We start from the raw sequence: 20099 nt of genomic DNA on the forward strand, positions 1-20099 counted from the left end.
TATAAGCAGAAAGTGGCGGAAATGTTATCGAATTACAACAAGTCGGAAAGGATGCAGCATTTGCAAAATAAATTAAAAAGTATGCTTTACACAGCGTATAAGGGTGATGTCACAGCACAACGGGAATCTAACAGGGGAAGAGGTGAAAGTCATCCTCCTCCTCCCACGACCACGCCGGCAAGGACAGGATGCTTTAAAGATGTGTTGTTGATGGAGGACATGCAGAGCTTTTTAAGTCCTACGCATCGCCACAGCCCTTCGGGATCCACCATCAGAGAACGACTCGACCGACAGGTAGCAGACTACCTCGCCTTAACTGCAGATATCGACACTCTGAGGAGCGATGAACCCCTTGACTACTGGGTGTGCAGGCTTGACCTGTGGCCTGAGCTATCCCAATTTGCGATAGAACTTCTGGCCTGCCCCGCTTCAAGTGTCCTGTCAGAAAGGACCTTCAGTGCAGCAGGAGTTATTGTCACTGAGAAGAGAAGTCGCCTAGGTCAAAAAAGTCTAGATTACCTCACCTTTATTAAGATGAATGAGGGATGGATCCCGAAGGGACTGACAGTGGCGATACATTCGACTAAAAAAGGCCTGATGAGATGAGCTGCCTTGGGCTAAAAATGGTCCACACGCTGCTGTATTTTAGCTCTGAATGCCGGTTGACTTGCGTGACTTATCCGCCACCAACTAGGGTTTAAGCCGCAATGTTTTAGGGCACCTTCTGCCTGAGAAACAAACATTAATTTTTATTGGAAGAAAGGAGTGTATACCGCGCCTAGAGGTATTAGTATAAAAAATTATACATACATATATTCGATGAAAATTTTGACAGTAGATGGTAACCTCAAAATAAAAAGCAAGACATAATAGTGCAATACAGTAAATAAGCAGAAAGGTCAAATATAGCTATACACAGTCCACTCACATGGGGATGAGCTATAACAGAGCTCAGCTGTGATGCGCCTGGACGGTATAATCCCCGTCTCGGGATATATGGTGGTGTTGTTTCAGGGATTTTCCAAGGTGCAGTAGTGCGTAGATCATAAAATGAAAATATGGCAGCAAATGGTGAAGTAAGTACTAATAGAATAATAAAAAGTATAAAAGGTATTGTACTTACAATTTCTAGAGCATAAAACTTGCTCTAGTGTAAACAGCCTAGGTGGTATAATCCCCACCAGGGATATGCAGGATCCAGGGAGTAGAAAAAGATAATAATAAAAATATAGAAAAGTATACTATAAAAAGTACTTTAATATATAAAACAATCAAGTATAATAACAGGTATAAAAAGTCCACTTTACGCGTTTCGCCTCACAGGGCTTCTTCAGAAGTGTGGATCATCTCCCTCATGGATCCGTTTATATATGGCTGTCAATTAGGAAAATGCGTTGGTGGTGTGGTGGTTCCTACTTCCGGGTTTCCTATCTGGAACGCTCGTTTTCATTTCCGGATAGTATCAGTGGAACGCAGATGTCGCCAGAATGGTGACGCGGCACTCGCGTCTCACCGGAAATGACGCGATAGGCGCGTCATTCCGGAATGGCATATTGGCAAGAATGATCGTGACGCTCAGGTGGAACGCACGCAACGTTAGAGGACAACGTGCGTTGCGTTCCGGAGCGTCTATGTAAACAAATAGCTGGAATAGATAAAATAGATGTGGACACGGTTATCTGAATGCTTAACCGCCATACTAGATATGGGCACCGAGTGTGTATATCATAAGGAGTTTGTTAGCATTTCAATATATATTGCACTCATTTAAAACAATATAAGTATAACATCAGAGTGGTATAATCTTAAAATTAGGGGTAATGTGATATATATATGGCAATATTTGTGTAGTATAAGTATATGGAGCAAAATTGCTTACAATAAATATAATAAAAACGTAAAGTTATAAACATTATGCATGTGACAAAGTCCATATGTTACATAGATAAGTAAAACATAATATCTTACAATAAGTATCATACATAACATGACATGGAGGTCAAGGCCATACCGTAATGTATTACTACAGGCAGGGAAAGGTATATAAAACCAAAAAAACATGCAAAGCAAGTGGATTTTTAAGAGGGGTGCTGATAAATGTAAAAAAGATCGAGAGAAATGAAAATATGAATAAAAAAAAAAAAAAAAAAAAACTTATAAAACATGTGAAACCAAACCCACTCATCACTTAGAAAAAACTGAAGACCAAGCCAAACACAAATATGTTACACACCACGATGCCCTCGACTCTCCTCTCATAGTGAGACCCAAAACACATAGGTACACTTATATACCAGACTCTCCGAAACCTCAGCGCATTAACAAACACTCTTGGGAAAATCCAAAGAAATTCTATAAAAGACAAGAAGAGACTAAACTACCATCCCCACATGACCTAACTAGAAATAACAGATACCATGCCTTATCCTTCTGCGAACAGTTTGACGAAACTTCTTTTTTAGAGATCGCATCCAACAGAGAGAGACAAACCCACCGCCTCAGTATCTCCCCCATAAAAAATCGCAAGAGAGACTTAGAGGAAGGAGGTCAGGAAAAAGACAACAAAAAAGGAAGATTAGAAAGCTTTTAAACACCAAACCTCCATCACCCCCCACAGGTATTTTTAACCTGTCTGAGAAACTATTAAATACCACAGAGATAAACATTTTAAAACGAGGCCTCAAGTTTGCCCCAACCCGAAATTACAATTCATTTCTTACCTATATAGATGTAAATAAATTCGTAAGAAATGCTACTCTAAAACGCTTTTATCTAAGTAAACCTAATAACCACCAATTAACGAATGCAAAAGATACAAATACCAAATAATATAGATGCAGTGAGCTTAAGAACAAATCCACATTTTACCCTGCTTATTTTAAGTCTAGCGCTCTCGATATATTTGGAAAAAAAGGTATGCAAAGACATAAAAACCCTAGATACTAGACGTAAAGAGAATACATCAAATTTAAATAGAAGAGAAACGAAAGTCATAAGAGACCTATATAATGATACTTCCATTGTAATTAAACCCGCCGATAAAGGCGGAGGTCTTGTAATCCAATCAAAAGATAAATACGAAACAGAAGCCTTGAGACAACTAAATGATTGTAATACATACGTTAAACTAAATAGTGACCCCACAACAGACATAAAGAATAAACTAAATGTGTTTCTAACAAAAGGTAAAGATATGGGGATCCTAAATAATAAAGAATACAACTACATCAACAATCCATCTCCTAAGATTCCGGTCATATATTTCTTGCCAAAGATTCACAAAAACTTAAATAATCCCCCTGGCCGTCCAATTGTATCCGGTATAGGATCACCCCTCTCAAACCTTTCCGAATACATTGACATAATGTTACAACCGTATGTGAAACAAACCAAATCATATTTAAAAGACACAATAGACCTTCTAAAAAAAATGGAAAATGTTGTCTGGGATACAGACTATACTATGATCACCTTTGATGTACAGTCTTTGTATACTATTATAAAACACGACAGAGGTTGCAAAGCAATTAGATCTATTCTGGAAAGGGATGAATCCATGCCCCAAGAGCATACTGAATTTTTAATAGAGGGCATAGACTTGATTTTAAAGCACAATTACTTCTGGTTTAAGGATGGTTTTTATTTGCAAAAAACAGGAACAGCTATGGGTACCAGGTTTGCACCCAGTTATGCCAACCTCTATATGGCGGAGTGGGAAGACCAGTCCATTTGGAGGGGGCATGACTGGGTGGACTGCCTGGTATCCTATTCCCGATACATAGATGATTTATTTTTTATCTGGAAGGGATCTGAGAGTTCAGCCAAAGATTTTATTTCTCTTCTAAACAGGAATGATGATGGTATTATTTTAACTGCAGATTTTAGCAATTCGATGGTTACTTTTTTAGATTTGAATATTTACATTAAGAACAATAAAATACACACAAAAACTCATTTTAAAGATGTAAATGTGAACAACTATATAAGTACAGACAGTTGTCACAACAAGATATGGCTAGATAGCATTCCTAAAAGCCAAATTATGCGACTCAAAAGGAACTGTTCAGATACATCAACTTTTCTTAAACAAGCAAATACATTAAAAGAAAGCTTTACACAAAAGGGATATGATGCAAAAAATATAGATTTAACAATTAAACAAACAGCTTCAATAGATAGAAACAGTTAATACATAAAACAAAACCTCGGCCAAATCAGGGAAACCCAGATTTTATCTTACCAATCGTTTTAGATTATAACAAAAATAAACAACTGAAAAAAAATTTAACCAAACACTGGCACTTACTAAAAGAAGACGAAATTCTGGGAAAAATAATCCCAGAGAAACCGAAAATAGTATTTAGAGGTGCCCCAAATTTAAAGATGCATTTAACTAAGAATTTTACAAAGAATAGTCCCAATAAAACCAATAACTTTATGGATAATAAAGGCTTTTACAAATGCAATTGTTGCATAGCGTGCAAGAAAACTAAAAAAAACACAAAGAATGGTGACGGAATTTAAATCTAATAATACAGGCAAGAAATACAATATAAAGGATGTTATTACCTGCAACAGCAAAAATGTCATTTATTTACTGGAGTGCCCATGCGGCCTCCAGTATGTCGGCAGAACCATTAGATCCATAAAAACAAGAATAGCAGAGCATTGTAGAAATGTCGAAAAAGGTTTAAAAACTCACTCTATACCTACACATTTCTGCTTGCACAATAATGACCCCAAACACCTTTCATTTACTGGTATAGCTGTAGTAAAAAAACATTGGAGGGGAGGGGATTGTCAGGGATCTTACCTGGAGTAGGAGTCCGGCAGGCAGAGTTAAGGCACCCTTTGCAATTCGGCGTGGACCGAGGGGACTCAGGACAGAAATCCCCAAGGGTGTGACACAGTGCACTGGGGCTGAAATAACCAGTGCTTCCTGGAACGCAGTACAGACAAGGGAAATCCAGAAGAGTAGTCGGTAACAGAATCAGAAGTCAGGGCTGGCGGCAATCAGGCGAAAACAGTAGACGAGCAGGAGATCAAAACCAGGAGTCAGATAAACAGCAGTGAAACCAAACGGAACAGGAAACACGATCTGACAACGAGGACCAGACTTGCGAGGTTTAAATAGGGAGTCTCAAGCAATGATCATGGAACCAATAACAGGTGTGCAAATCCCAGGCAAACAGGCTCAGGCTACAGGATACCAAGGACATGTAAAAACAGTCAAAGATGCGTGGAGCCCAATGTAAGGATCCTGACTGGGATGCAGGCAACTCAGGTTCGATCCCAGCCAGACCCAAATACACAATATTGTGTAAAACCCAATGATGATCCTGACATTACCCCCCCTTCAATGACGCCGTAGGCGAGAAGAGGAAGGCAAGTATGACCCAGGAGGTTACTTTTTAGTTTTCTTGGTTTTAGTAGTACCTGTAGGAGTGGAGGTCATAGCTCTTAGGGCCTTTTCAAAAACTTCCAAGTGCTCCTTCCGGACTAGAGTCCCATTAGAGGCATAGGTACAACCAGCAGGAGGGACTTCCTTGATAGGACTTGTAGTGGTTGTGGTGCTTGCCTTCCTAGAAGCAGACTCCTTAGTGGAAATAGCGATCTCAGGTTCTTTCGTAACTGATTCCAGCACATCCTCAGGAGCAACAACTGTAGAAGACGGAGGATTGTTCAAAGTGGTCAAGCAAGGACAGGCAGCATGTTGGCAGACAGGTCTCATAGGATATGCCGGAGTAGTACCCAGACGGAGAACCCGAGGCCTAGAAGGACGAATGGGACAAAAGGAGATTAAATGCCCTCTCTCCCCACAGTAAAAACACAGTCCATGCGCCACCCTTCTTGCCCTTTCTTGAGATGACTGACGACACCTAACCAGTCCAATTTCCATGGGTTCTTCCGCCTCGCTGCCAGATGTATAGGATGTTTCAGGCATTTCAGGAGACTTGGGAGTGGTAGGGTTAGTAGTAACATCAGTCCGAGTGAAAGGAGTAGTGTAAACCATTTCCAGTCTGGGTTGCAATATATGGGAAGCAACAGTAGGTGTTCTCTGTACATAGGACTTTTGTGTCTTGTTGCATTGTAGCCCCAAGGACCGAATAAAGGACTCCCAGGAATCCAGGACTGGGCTTTTGGTGAGTAACAATTGGTGGGCCCAAATCTTAAGGTGCCCCGACAATAAGGTAATTGCTGTCCTCACTTTAATGGCATCTGTGGCATAGGTAAGGGGTCTCAAGGAGAACAGGATCTCGCAGTCAACCTTGAAGGTGTCAAACTTAGACCGGATCCCAGAAAATTTCTCAGGTAGAGCAACCAGCGGTTCAGATAGTCCAGAGTCATAGGTTACTCTCCCTTTAAGGGAAGCCAGCTCCTGCTGTAAGCCCTGCAAAGCCTGGGTGAGCTGGGAAACTTGCTGGGTCAAGACTGCAACGGTAATCCTCAACTCTGCAGACTCCATTTGGTCAGATCGTACTGTCAGGGATCTTACCTGGAGTAGGAGTCCGGCAGGCAGAGTTAAGGCACCCTTTGCAATTCGGCACAGACCGAGGGGACTCAGGACAGAAATCCCCAAGGGTGTGACACAGTGCACTGGGGCTGAAATAACCAGTGCTTCCTGGAACGCAGTACAGACAAGGGAAATCCAGAAGAGTAGTCGGTAACAGAATCAGAAGTCAGGGCTGGCGGCAATCAGGCGAAAACAGTAGACGAGCAGGAGATCAAAACCAGGCGTCAGATAAACAGCAGTGAAACCAAACGGAACAGGAAACACGATCTGACAACGAGGACCAGACTTGCGAGGTTTAAATAGGGAGTCTCAAGCAATGATCATGGAACCAATAACAGGTGTGCAAATCCCAGGCAAACAGGCTCAGGCTACAGGATACCAAGGACATGTAGAAACAGTCAAAGATGCGTGGAGCCCAATGTAAGGATCCTGACTGGGATGCAGGCAACTCAGGTTCGATCCCAGCCAGACCCAAATACACAATATTGTGTAAAACCCAATGATGATCCTGACAGGGATATCGTCAAAAAGATCGGTCAGATAGAAATGAAGTGGGTGTACCAGCTTGACACCCTACACCCCAACGGGCTGAATGCAGATTTTGACCTTTATAATTTTTTATAATCTTTTATGGTTTTTATACCAAAGTTTTAATGTATTTTTATAGATCTGCTTATTTTTATTTTTTTATTTTTATATTTATATTTATTTTTATTTTTATTTTTATTTATTTATTTATTTATTATTTTTTTTATTTTTTTCATTTTTTCATTTCTCTCGATCTTTTTTACATTTATCAGCACCCCTCTTAAAAATCCACTTGCTTTGCATGTTTTTTTGGTTTTATATACCTTTCCCTGCCTGTAGTAATACATTACGGTATGGCCTTGACCTCCATGTCATGTTATGTATGATACTTATTGTAAGATATTATGTTTTACTTATCTATGTAACATATGGACTTTGTCACATGCATAATGTTTACAACTTTACGTTTTTATTATATTTATTGTAAGCAATTTTGCTCCATATACTTATACTACACAAATATTGCTTATATATATCACATTACCCCTAATTTTAAGATTATACCACTCTGATGTTATACTTATATTGTTTTAAATGAGTGCAATATATATTGAAATGCTAACAAACTCCTTATGATATACACACTCGGTGCCCATATCTAGTATGGCGGTTAAGCATTCAGATAACCGTGTCCACATCTATTTTATCTATTCCAGCTATTTGTTTACATAGACGCTCCGGAACGCAACGCACGTTGTCCTCTAACGTTGCGTGCGTTCCACCTGAGCGTCACGATCATTCTTGCCAATATGCCATTCCGGAATGACGCGCCTTTCGCGTCATTTCCGGTGAGACGCGAGTGCCGCGTCACCATTCTGGCGACATCTGCGTTCCACTGATACTATCCGGAAATGAAAACGAGCGTTCCAGATAGGAAACCCGGAAGTAGGAACCACCACACCACCAACGCATTTTCCTAATTGACAGCCATATATAAACGGATCCATGAGGGAGATGATCCACACTTCTGAAGAAGCCCTGTGAGGCGAAACGCGTAAAGTGGACTTTTTATACCTGTTATTATACTTGATTGTTTTATATATTAAAGTACTTTTTATAGTATACTTTTCTATATTTTTATTATTATCTTTTTCTACTCCCTGGATCCTGCATATCCCTGGTGGGGATTATACCACCTAGGCTGTTTACACTAGAGCAAGTTTTATGCTCTAGAAATTGTAAGTACAATACCTTTTATACTTTTTATTATTCTATTAGTACTTACTTCACCATTTGCTGCCATATTTTCATTTTATGATCTACGCACTACTGCACCTTGGAAAATCCCTGAAACAACACCACCATATATCCCGAGACGGGGATTATACCGTCCAGGCGCATCACAGCTGAGCTCTGTTATAGCTCATCCCCATGTGAGTGGACTGTGTATAGCTTTATTTGACCTTTCTGCTTATTTACTGTATTGCACTATTATGTCTTGCTTTTTATTTTGAGGTTACCATCTACTGTCAAAATTTTCATCGAATATATGTATGTATAATTTTTTATACTAATACCTCTAGGCGCGGTATACACTCCTTTCTTCCAATTTCTATTTCACATACAAGGTTTTGGGAATCCTTGTTTTGTACACTGCTGCCTGTGTATCATCTACTATAGCGAGCACCTATTACCCTTTTGTTTTGTGACCATTAATTTTTATGGCCGCTGCTACAGCAGCGGCTGCAACAATACCTAATTTTTCAGGCATGTGTACATTTTTCAGCCCTCTGGTGCTGCACTGTGACTTCAAAAACCAAACCAAAATAAAGGCACATAACAGGGATTAAACTGATAGGAATAGTACTACTTAACACACCACTCCTATCTGGTGGCAAGTTAGATTGCACGCGTAGTGCCCCAAATTTGAAGTAGGAGGACCAACAAAGCATCTTTTTCCATCTCCCGGTTCCTAAAATCGATGCAGTATACACGTTCCCTGATAGGGCACTAGCTCGTTATTCTCTTGGTCGCCAGCTTGTTATTCTTTTTTTCACTGCACTAGGGACACATTACTGCACTATGGGCACTTAGACCCACTCTTTGTCTTGCACACTGTTATTCCTAGCCAGCATCTGTGATGGGAAATCAGGCAGTCATCTAAATGTTTAGATTGAGCTTTAGCTTAGAAAACCCTTGACGGTGCTTAAGGAGATTAGGGCTAGTTTAGAGGATTCTTCTTAGACCTCTCTGAGTCTTTATAGCCCTTCTACTTATCCAGCATTTCTGGAAACTAGCTAAGAGAAAGGGTGGCTGTGTGTCTGTGATACATTTAACTTTATATCACCTTATTGACACTTTATCACTCTGGTCTCCATACTCTCTGCCTATACCCATCTATTTAGAGGGAATTTCCTTGCCCCTGACAATATTATATAATAGGTAATAGTATTACCATTATTACACAATTAGGTCTCTGAGGACAGGTGTCAATCCATATCTGCCAAGTGACCCTATGTAGGGGGAACAGTCCCTATTCTGCTCTGTGTCAGTGTGTATCAGGGATCCTTAGGAAGTGACCATATGTAGGGGGAACAGTCCCTATTCTGTTCTGTGTCTGTGTGTATTAGGGGCTCTGAGGACAGGTGTCAATCCATATCTGCCAAGTGTCCCTATGTAGGGGGAACAGTCTCTATTCTGCTCTGTGTCAGTGTGTATCATGATCTCTGAGGACAGGTGTCAATCCATATCTGCCAAGTGACCCTATGTAGGGGGGTCAGTCTCTAGTCTGCTCTGTGTCAGTGTGTATCATGGTCTCTGAGGACAGGTGTCAATCCATATCTGCCAAGTGACCCTATGTAGGGGGAACAGTCTCTATTCTGCTCTGTGTCAGTGTGTATCATGGTCTCTGAGGACAGGTGTCAATCCATATCTGCCAAGTGACCCTATGTAAGGGGAACAGTCTCTATTCTGCTCTGTGTCAGTGTGTATCATGGTCTCTGAGGACAGGTGTCAATTTATATCTGCCAAGTGACCCTATATCGGGGAAACAGTCCCTATTCTGCTCTGTGTCAGTGTGTATCAGGAATCCTTAGGATAGGTGTCAATACATACCTGCCAAGTGACCCTATGTAGGGAACAGTCTCTATTCTGCTCTGTGTCTGTGTGTATCATGGTCTCTGAGGACAGGTGTCAATCCATATCTGCCAAGTGACCCTATGTAGGGGGAACAGTCCCTATTCTGTTCTGTGTCTGTGTGTATTAGGGGCTCTGAGGACAGGTGTCAATCCATATCTGCCAAGTGTCCCTATGTAGGGGGAACAGTCTCTATTCTGCTCTGTGTCAGTGTGTATCATGATCTCTGAGGACAGGTGTCAATCCATATCTGCCAAGTGACCCTATGTAGGGGGGTCAGTCTCTAGTCTGCTCTGTGTCAGTGTGTATCATGGTCTCTGAGGACAGGTGTCAATCCATATCTGCCAAGTGACCCTATGTAGGGGGAACAGTCTCTATTCTGCTCTGTGTCAGTGTGTATCATGGTCTCTGAGGACAGGTGTCAATCCATATCTGCCAAGTGACCCTATGTAGGGGGAACAGTCTCTATTCTGCTCTGTGTCAGTGTGTATCATGATCTCTGAGGACAGGTGTCAATCCATATCTGCCAAGTGACCCTATGTAGGGGGGTCAGTCTCTAGTCTGCTCTGTGTCAGTGTGTATCATGGTCTCTGAGGACAGGTGTCAATCCATATCTGCCAAGTGACCCTATGTAGGGGGAACAGTCTCTATTCTGCTCTGTGTCAGTGTGTATCATGGTCTCTGAGGACAGGTGTCAATTTATATCTGCCAAGTGACCCTATATCGGGGGAACAGTCCCTATTCTGCTCTGTGTCAGTGTGTATCAGGAATCCTTAGGATAGGTGTCAATGCATACCTGCCAAGTGACCCTATGTAGGGAACAGTCTCTATTCTGCTCTGTGTCTGTGTGTATCATGGTCTCTGAGGACAGGTGTCAATCCATATCTGCCAAGTGACCCTATGTAGGGGGAACAGTCCCTATTCTGTTCTGTGTCTGTGTGTATTAGGGGCTCTGAGGACAGGTGTCAATCCATATCTGCCAAGTGTCCCTATGTAGGGGGAACAGTCTCTATTCTGCTCTGTGTCAGTGTGTATCATGATCTCTGAGGACAGGTGTCAATCCATATCTGCCAAGTGACCCTATGTAGGGGGGTCAGTCTCTAGTCTGCTCTGTGTCAGTGTGTATCATGGTCTCTGAGGACAGGTGTCAATCCATATCTGCCAAGTGACCCTATGTAGGGGGAACAGTCTCTATTCTGCTCTGTGTCAGTGTGTATCATGGTCTCTGAGGACAAGTGTCAATCCATATCTGCCAAGTGACCCTATGTAGGGGGAACAGTCTCTATTCTGCTCTGTGTCAGTGTGTATCATGGTCTCTGAGGACAGGTGTCAATTTATATCTGCCAAGTGACCCTATATCGGGGGAACAGTCCCTATTCTGCTCTGTGTCAGTGTGTATCAGGAATCCTTAGGATAGGTGTCAATACATACCTGCCAAGTGACCCTATGTAGGGAACAGTCTCTATTCTGCTCTGTGTCTGTGTGTATCATGGTCTCTGAGGACAGGTGTCAATCAATATCTGCCAAGTGACCCTATGTAGGGGGAACAGTCTCTATTCTGCTCTGTGTCAGTGTGTATCATGGTCTCTGAGGACAGGTGTCAATCCATATCTGACAAGTGACCCTATGTAGGGGGAACAGTCTCTATTCTGCTCTGTGTCAGTGTGTATCATGGTCTCTGAGGACAGGTGTCAATCCCTATCTGCCAAGTGACCCTATGTAGGGGGAACAGTCTCTATTCTGCTCTGTGTCAGTGTGTATCATGGTCTCTGAGGACAGGTGTCAATCCATATCTGCCAAGTGACCCTATGTAGGGGGAACAGTCTCTATTCTGCTCTGTGTCAGTGTGTATCATGGTCTCTGAGCACAGGTGTCAATCTATATCTGCCAAGTGACTCTATGTAGGGGGAAAAGTCCCTATTCTGCTCGGTGTCAGTGTGTATCAGGGATCCTTAGGATAGGTGTCAATCCATACCTGCCAAGTGACTCTATGTAGGGGGAACAGTCTCTATTCTGCTCTGTGTCAGTGTGTATCATGATCTCTGAGGACAGGTGTCAATCCATATCTGCCAAGTGACCCTATGTAGGGGGAACAGTCTCTATTCTGCTCTGTGTCAGTGTGTATCAGGGATCCTTAGGATAGGTGTCAATCCATACCTGCCAAGTGACTCTATGTAGGGGGAACAGTCTCTATTCTGCTCTGTGTCAGTGTGTATCATGATCTCTGAGGACAGGTGTCAATCCATATCTGCCAAGTGACCCTCTGTAGGGGGAACAGTCTCTATTCTGCTCTGTGTCAGTGTGTATCAGGGATCCTTAGGATAGGTGTCAATCCATACCTGCCAAGTGACTCTATGTAGGGGGAACAGTCTCTATTCTGCTCTGTGTCAGTGTGTATCATGATCTCTGAGGACAGGTGTAAATCCATATCTGCCAAGTGACCCTATGTAGGGGGAACAGTCTCTATTCTGCTCTGTGACAGTGTGTATCATGGTCTCTGAGGACAGGTGTCAATCCATATCTGCCAAGTGACCCTATGTAGGGGGAACAGTCTCTATTCTGCTCTGTGTCAGTGTGTATCAGGGGCTCTGAGGACAGGTGTCAATCCATATCTGCCAAGTGACCCTATGTAGGGGGAACAGTCTCTATTCTGCTCTGTGGCAGTGTGTATCAAGGTCTCTGAGGACAGGTGTCAATCCATACCTGCCAAGTGACCCTATGTAGGGGGAACAGTCCCTATTCTGCTCTGTGTCATTGTGTATCATGGTCTCTGAGGACAGGTGTCAATCAATATCTGCCAAGTGACCTATGTAGGGGGAACAGTCCCTATTCTGTTCTGTGTCTGTTTTTATCAGGGGCTCTGAGGACAGGTGTCAATCCATATCTGCCAAGTGTCCCTATGTAGGGGGAACAGTCTCTATTCTGCTCTGTGTCAGTGTGTATCATGATTTCTGAGGACAGGTGTCAATCCTTATCTGCCAAGTGACTCTATGTAGGGAACAGTCTCTATTCTGCTCTGTGTCAGTGTGTATCATGGTCTCTGAGGACAGGTGTCAATCCATATCTGCCAAGTGACCCTATGTAGGGGGAACAGTCTCTATTCTGCTCTGTGTCAGTGTGTATCATGGTCTCTGAGGACAGGTGTCAATCCATATCTGCCAAGTAACCCTATGTAGGGGGAACAGTCTCTATTCTGCTCTGTGTCAGTGTGTATCATGGTCTCTGAGGACAGGTGTCAATCCCTATCTGCCAAGTGACCCTATGTAGGGGGAACATTCTCTATTCTGCTCTGTGTCAGTGTGTATCATGGTCTCTGAGGACAGGTGTCAATCCATATCTGCCAAGTGACCCTATGTAGGGGGAACAGTCTCTATTCTGCTCTGTGTCAGTGTGTATCATGGTCTCTGAGCACAGGTGTCAATTTATATCTGCCAAGTGACCCAATGTAGGGGGGAAAGTCCCTATTCTGCTCGGTGTCAGTGTGTATCAGGGATCCTTAGGATAGGTGTCAATCCATACCTGCCAAGTGACTCTATGTAGGGGGAACAGTCTCTATTCTGCTCTGTGTCAGTGTGTATCATGATCTCTGAGGACAGGTGTCAATCCATATCTGCCAAGTAACCCTATGTAGGGGGAACAGTCTCTATTCTGCTCTGTGTCAGTGTGTATCAGGGATCCTTAGGATAGGTGTCAATCCATACCTGCCAAGTGACTCTATGTAGGGGGAACAGTCTCTATTCTGCTCTGTGTCAGTGTGTATCATGATCTCTGAGGACAGGTGTCAATCCATATCTGCCAAGTGACCCTATGTAGGGGGAACAGTCTCTATTCTGCTCTGTGTCAGTGTGTATCAGGGATCCTTAGGATAGGTGTCAATCCATACCTGCCAAGTGACTCTATGTAGGGGGAACAGTCTCTATTCTGCTCTGTGTCAGTGTGTATCATGATCTCTGAGGACAGGTGTCAATCCATATCTGCCAAGTGACCCTATGTAGGGGGAACAGTCTCTATTCTGCTCTGTGACAGTGTGTATCATGGTCTCTGAGGACAGGTGTCAATCCATATCTGCCAAGTGACCCTATGTAGGGGGAACAGTCTCTATTCTGCTCTGTGTCAGTGTGTATCAGGGGCTCTGAGGACAGGTGTCAATCCATATCTGCCAAGTGACCCTATGTAGGGGGAACAGTCTCTATTCTGCTCTGTGGCAGTGTGTATCATGGTCTCTGAGGACAGGTGTCAATCCATACCTGCCAAGTGACCCTATGTAGGGGGAACAGTCCCTATTCTGCTCTGTGTCAGTGTGTATCAGGGGCTCTGAGGACAGGTGTCAATCCATATCTGCCAATTGACCCTATGTAGGGGGAACAGTCTCTATTCTGCTCTGTGTCTGTGTGTATCATGGTCTCTGAGGACAGGTGTCAATCAATTTCTGCCAAGTGACTATGTAGGGGGAACAGTCCCTATTCTGTTCTGTGTCTGTGTGTATCAAGGGCTCTGAGGACAGGTGTCAATCCATATCTGACAAGTGTCCCTATGTAGGTGGAACAGTCTCTATTCTGCTCTGTGTCAGTGTGTATCATGATTTCTGAGGACAGGTGTCAATCCATATCTGCCAAGTGACTCTATGCAGGGGGAACAGTCTCTATTCTGCTCTGTGTCAGTGTGTATCATGGTCTCTGAGGACAGGTGTCAATCCATATCTGCCAAGTGACCCTATGTAGGGGGAACAGTCTCTATTCTGCTCTGTGTCAGTGTGTATCATGGTCTCTGAGGACAGGTGTCAATCTATATCTGCCAAGTGACCCTATGTAGGGGGAACAGTCCCTATTCTGCTCTGTGTCAGTGTGTATCAGGTATCCTTAGGATAGGTGTCAATCCATACCTGCCAAGTGACCCTATGTAGGGGGAACCGTCTCTATTCTGCTCTGTGGCAGTGTGTATCATGGTCTCTGAGGACAGGTGTCAATCCATACCTGCCAAGTGACCCTATGTAGGGGGAACAGTCCCTATTCTGCTCTGTGTCAGTGTGTATCAGGGATCCTTAGGACAGGTGTCAATCCATATCTGCCAAGTGACCCTATGTAGGGGGAACAATCTCTATTCTGCACTGTGTCTGTGTGTATCATGGTCTCTGAGGACAGGTGTCGATCAATGTCTGCCAAGTGATCCTATGTAGGGGGAACAGTCTCTATACTGCTCTGTGTCAGTGTGTATCATGGTCTCTGTGGACAGGTGTCAATCCATATCTGCCAAGTGACCCTATGTAGGGGGAACAGTCTCTATTCTGCTCTGTCAGGATCGGGACAGGGATCCAACACGCAGAGTACAAACAGTAGCCAGATACGTATACCGGACCTTAGAATGTCCGGACTAACGTAAGTTGTACAGTATAGAATGGTCAAGGACAAGCCGAAGTCGAGGGTAACAGAAGACAGGTAAGCGAGAGACAAGCCGAATCAAGGGTAACAGAGATAAGCAGAGTAAGGTAAACAAGCCGGGTCAAAACCAAAAGGGATAATAGAATACACAAGCACTGAGTGACTAGAACAAGCTAGAACCACAACAGGGCAATGAGCTAATGAAAGAAGCTCTGTTAAATACCCTGTTCAGAGCAGTAACCACGCCTCCGAGGCTTCCTGATTGGTCCTGCAGCAATTGAGTGACAGGTCGTTCCGGAGGAGTGTCCTGATGACAACTTCCTGCCTAGATGCTGTAAAAGGCAGTCACTCCCTCGCGGCCGGCCTTGCATGACCGGATAGACCGTGGGGAAGGGTGCCATCAGGCCGTCTGGATGGAGGAACAGCTAAGTCTCTACCTCTTTTGGAGGTAGAGACCACAGGTACCCTGACAGTACCCCCCCTCTCAGATACGCCCACCGGGCGGAACACACCAGGGCGAGAAGGGAATCGAGAGTGAAACGCCCTGCGGAGACGGGGAGCATGCACCTCCTCCTGAGGTACCCAACTTCTCTCCTCAGGACCATAACCCTTCCAATCGACCAGATATTGCAGTTTCCCCCGGGAGATTCGAGAATCAACGATGGAATTGACCTCATACTCCTCCTGACCCTCCACCTGAACTGAGCGGGGAGGGGCGATCGTGGAGGAGAACCTGTTACATATTAATGGTTTTAGCAAGGAAACATGAAATGAATTAGGAATGCGTAAGGCATTAGGCAACGCTAAACGATACGCAACTGGGTTAATTTGAGACAGTACCCTGTAAGGTCCAATATATCGAGGAGCAAACTTCATGGACGGCACTTTTAACCGAATGTTTCTAGTACTTAACCATACTCTATCGCCATTTTAGTAAATCTGTCTACCACAGTGAGGATGACAGTCTGCTTTTTAGAGATAGGCAAATCAACAATGAAGTCCATTGCCAGGCAGGACCAAGGCTTTTCAGGAACCTCTAAAGGGTGTAGAAATCCGCATGGAAGCGAATGGGGTAGCTTGGTCTTGGTACAAACTTCACATGCCCCGATGAATTCTTTAATATCCTTGCGTAAGTCAGGCCACCAAAAATCTTTAGAGACCAGCGCATAAGTCTTGCGGATGCCAGGATGCCCAGCCACCTTACTGTTATGGAGACAGCGTAGCACCTCCAGTTGGAGAGCGGCAGGAACGAAGTGTCGATCCCCAGGGGTCTGTTTGGGTGCCAAATGCTGAAACTTCATGATCTCAGAAAGCAATGGAGAGTGAATCCTGAGATTCGTGTTCGCGATGATATTCCCCTTAGGAACTATGGAGGACAGAAGTGGTTCAGTTATAGTGGATGGTTCATATTGACGAGACAATGCATCGGCTTTAGAGTTCTTAGAACCAGGTCTATACGTAAGTACATAATTAAAGTGAGTGAGGAACAAGGCCCAGCGAGCCTGCCTGGCGGACAAGCGCTTCGCCTCCCCAATATAAGACAAGTTCTTATGATCCGTTAGAATAGTAACAGGGTGTAGTGTCCCTTCCAGTAAATGTCTCCACTCCTTTAAAGCCTTAATGACCGCTAACAATTCCCTCTCCCCGATGTCATATCTGCTCTCAGGCCCAGAACATTTTTTAGAGAAGAACCCACAAGGGTGTAACGGTTTATCCACCCCTAACCTTTGGGACAGAACAGCCCCAACTCCTGTCTCAGAAGCATCGACCTCGAGCAAGAAAGGCAGAGTCGTCTCAGGATGAACTAGAATGGGAGCTGAGGCAAAAAGTTCCTTGAGAGTCTTAAAAGCACCAAGAGCTTCCTCAGACCAGAACTTAGTATCAGCCCCTTGTTTGGTCATATTGGTAATAGGCGCAATGATAGAGGAGTAACCCTTAATGAAGCGCCTATAGTAGTTGGAAAACCCAATAAACCTTTGGATAGCCTTGAGTCCTTTGGGCAAAGGCCAGTCTAAAATAGATTGGAGTTTACCAGGATCCATTTTAAAACCTTCCCCAGAAATCACGTACCCAAGAAAGTCTACCTGAGCCTGATCAAAACTGCACTTCTCCAATTTGCAGTATAGACCATGTTGCAGAAGTTTGTGTAACACCTTTCTGACCTGTCTATGGTGAGTCTCAATCTCCTTAGAGTGTATTAGTATGTCGTCCAGGTAAACAATAACACAATCATGCTGAAACTCCCTAAGTACCTCATTAATCAAATCTTGAAATACTGCAGGAGCATTGCATAGTCCAAATGGCATAACAGTGTATTCGTAATGGCCATACCGGGTATTAAATGCCGTCATCCACTCGTGACCTTGCTGGATTCTCACCAAATTGTAAGCCCCTCTGAGATCTAACTTGGTGAAGATTTTGGAGCCCTTAAGACGATCAAATAACTCGGTAATCAGTGGGATAGGATAGGCATTTCTGACAGTTATTTTATTCAAGCCTCGGTAATCGATACAAGGTCTCAGCGTGCCATCCTTCTTCTTAATGAAAAAGAACCCCGCCCCGGCCGGAGAAGAAGACCCCCTGATAAATCCCTTTTCTAAATTCTCCTGAATATACTCCTCTAGAACCGAGTTTTCCTGAACAGACAAAGGATATACATGGCCCCTCGGAGGCATAGTCCCGGGTAGAAGCTTAATTTTACAGTCAAATGACCTGTGTGGCGGCAAAGAATCGGCATTCTTCTTGTCAAACACTGCCCTTAAGTCTAGGTAAAGGTCTGGTATTTGTCTCTCTGTGGACTGAGTAGGATTCTCCTGTATGTTAATATTAGCTAATGGAGAAACCTTGCACAGACACCGATCCTGGCAGCCCTGGCCCCACGAGAGTATCTCCCCTAACTCCCAATCGATAATAGGGTTATGTTCTTTCAACCATGGGTACCCCAGAACTATGGGAACGGAACGAGACGAAATGAGCAGAAGAGATAAATTCTCCACGTGTAGGACACCAACACCTAACTCAATGGGTATGGTCTCACGAAAGATAACAGGATCTAGTAGTGGTCTACCATCTATGGCCTCAACGGCCAAGGATGTCTCCCTTAGCTGGGATGGGAAATTGTTTTTACTAGCAAAGGCTTGGTCGATAAAATTCTCAGCAGCACCGGAATCTATCAAAGCCATAGCCCTTACTACTTCCCTCCCGCAAGTTAAGGAAACTGGTAGCAGAAGCCTGTGATCTTTATAATTAGGAGTAGAGGACAAAATAGAAACACCCAAGGCCTGTCCTCTAGAGAGACTTAGGTGCGAGCGTTTCCCGGGCGGTTAGAACAGTTCGAGAGTAAATGACCCTTAACTCCACAATACATACACAAACCCTCTTCTCCTGTACTGTCTTTCCTCCTCAGAGAGGCGGGTATACCCTATCTGCATAGGTTCAGGAAGCAAAGATACCGTGGAGTCAGGACTTGGAAAAGCGGGGGCTAACCTAAAAGAAGGTCTCCGGTTCCTCTCTCGAGTGTTCTGCTCTCTCTTAAACGTTCATCTATACGAGAGATGAACAAAATTAAATCCTCTAAATTCTCAGGGAGTTCTCTGGTAGCAACTTCATCAAGGATTACTTCAGATAAGCCATTCAAAAATACATCCATATACGCCTGCTCATTCCACTTGACCTCCGACGCCAGAGACCTGAACTCTAGTGCATAATCCACCAGTGTTTGGTTCTCCTGTTTAAGACGCATCAGTAATCTGGCGGCATTAACCTTTCTACCTGGAGGGTCAAATGTTCTTCTAAAAGCAGTTACAAAGGCGTTATAGTTATAAACTAATGGGTTATCGTTCTCCCATAATGGGTTGGCCCATCTCAGAGCTTTCTCAATAAGTAGGGTGATAATAAATCCTACCTTTGCCCTATCTGTAGGATAAGAGCGAGGTTGCAATTCAAAGTGGATACTAATTTGGTTTAAGAAACCACGCCACTTCTCAGGAGCCCCACCATAGCGTACTGGGGGGGTAATGCGAGAAGAAGCACCCACTGTGGCTACCTCTAGACCTGAACCGATAGGAGAAACAGGGGTATTACGTATCTCCTCTGGTGGGTTATTGGCACGAGATAATAGAGCCTGTAGCGCAAGCGCCATCTGATCCATTCTGTGATCCATGGCTTCAAACCTAGGATCAGGAGAAGCCAGCTGACTGTTTGTACTTGCAGGATCCATTGGCCCTGTCGTAATGTCAGGATCGGGACAGGGATCCAACACGCAGAGTACAAACAGTAGCCAGATACGTATACCGGACCTTAGAATGGCCGGACTAACGTAAGTAGTACAGTATAGAATGGTCAAGGACAAGCCGAGGTCGAGGGTAACAGAAGACAGGTAAGCGAGAGACAAGCCGAATCAAGGGTAACAGAGATAAGCAGAGTAAGGTAAACAAGCCGGGTCAAAACCAAAAGGCATAATAGAATACACAAGCACTGAGTGACTAGAACAAGCTAGAACCACGACAGGGCAATGAGCTAATGAAAGAAGCTCTGTTAAATAC

The sequence above is a fragment of the Pelobates fuscus genome, chromosome 1, assembly GCF_036172605.1.
Source record: "Pelobates fuscus isolate aPelFus1 chromosome 1, aPelFus1.pri, whole genome shotgun sequence".
Lineage (NCBI taxonomy): Eukaryota > Metazoa > Chordata > Amphibia > Anura > Pelobatidae > Pelobates > Pelobates fuscus.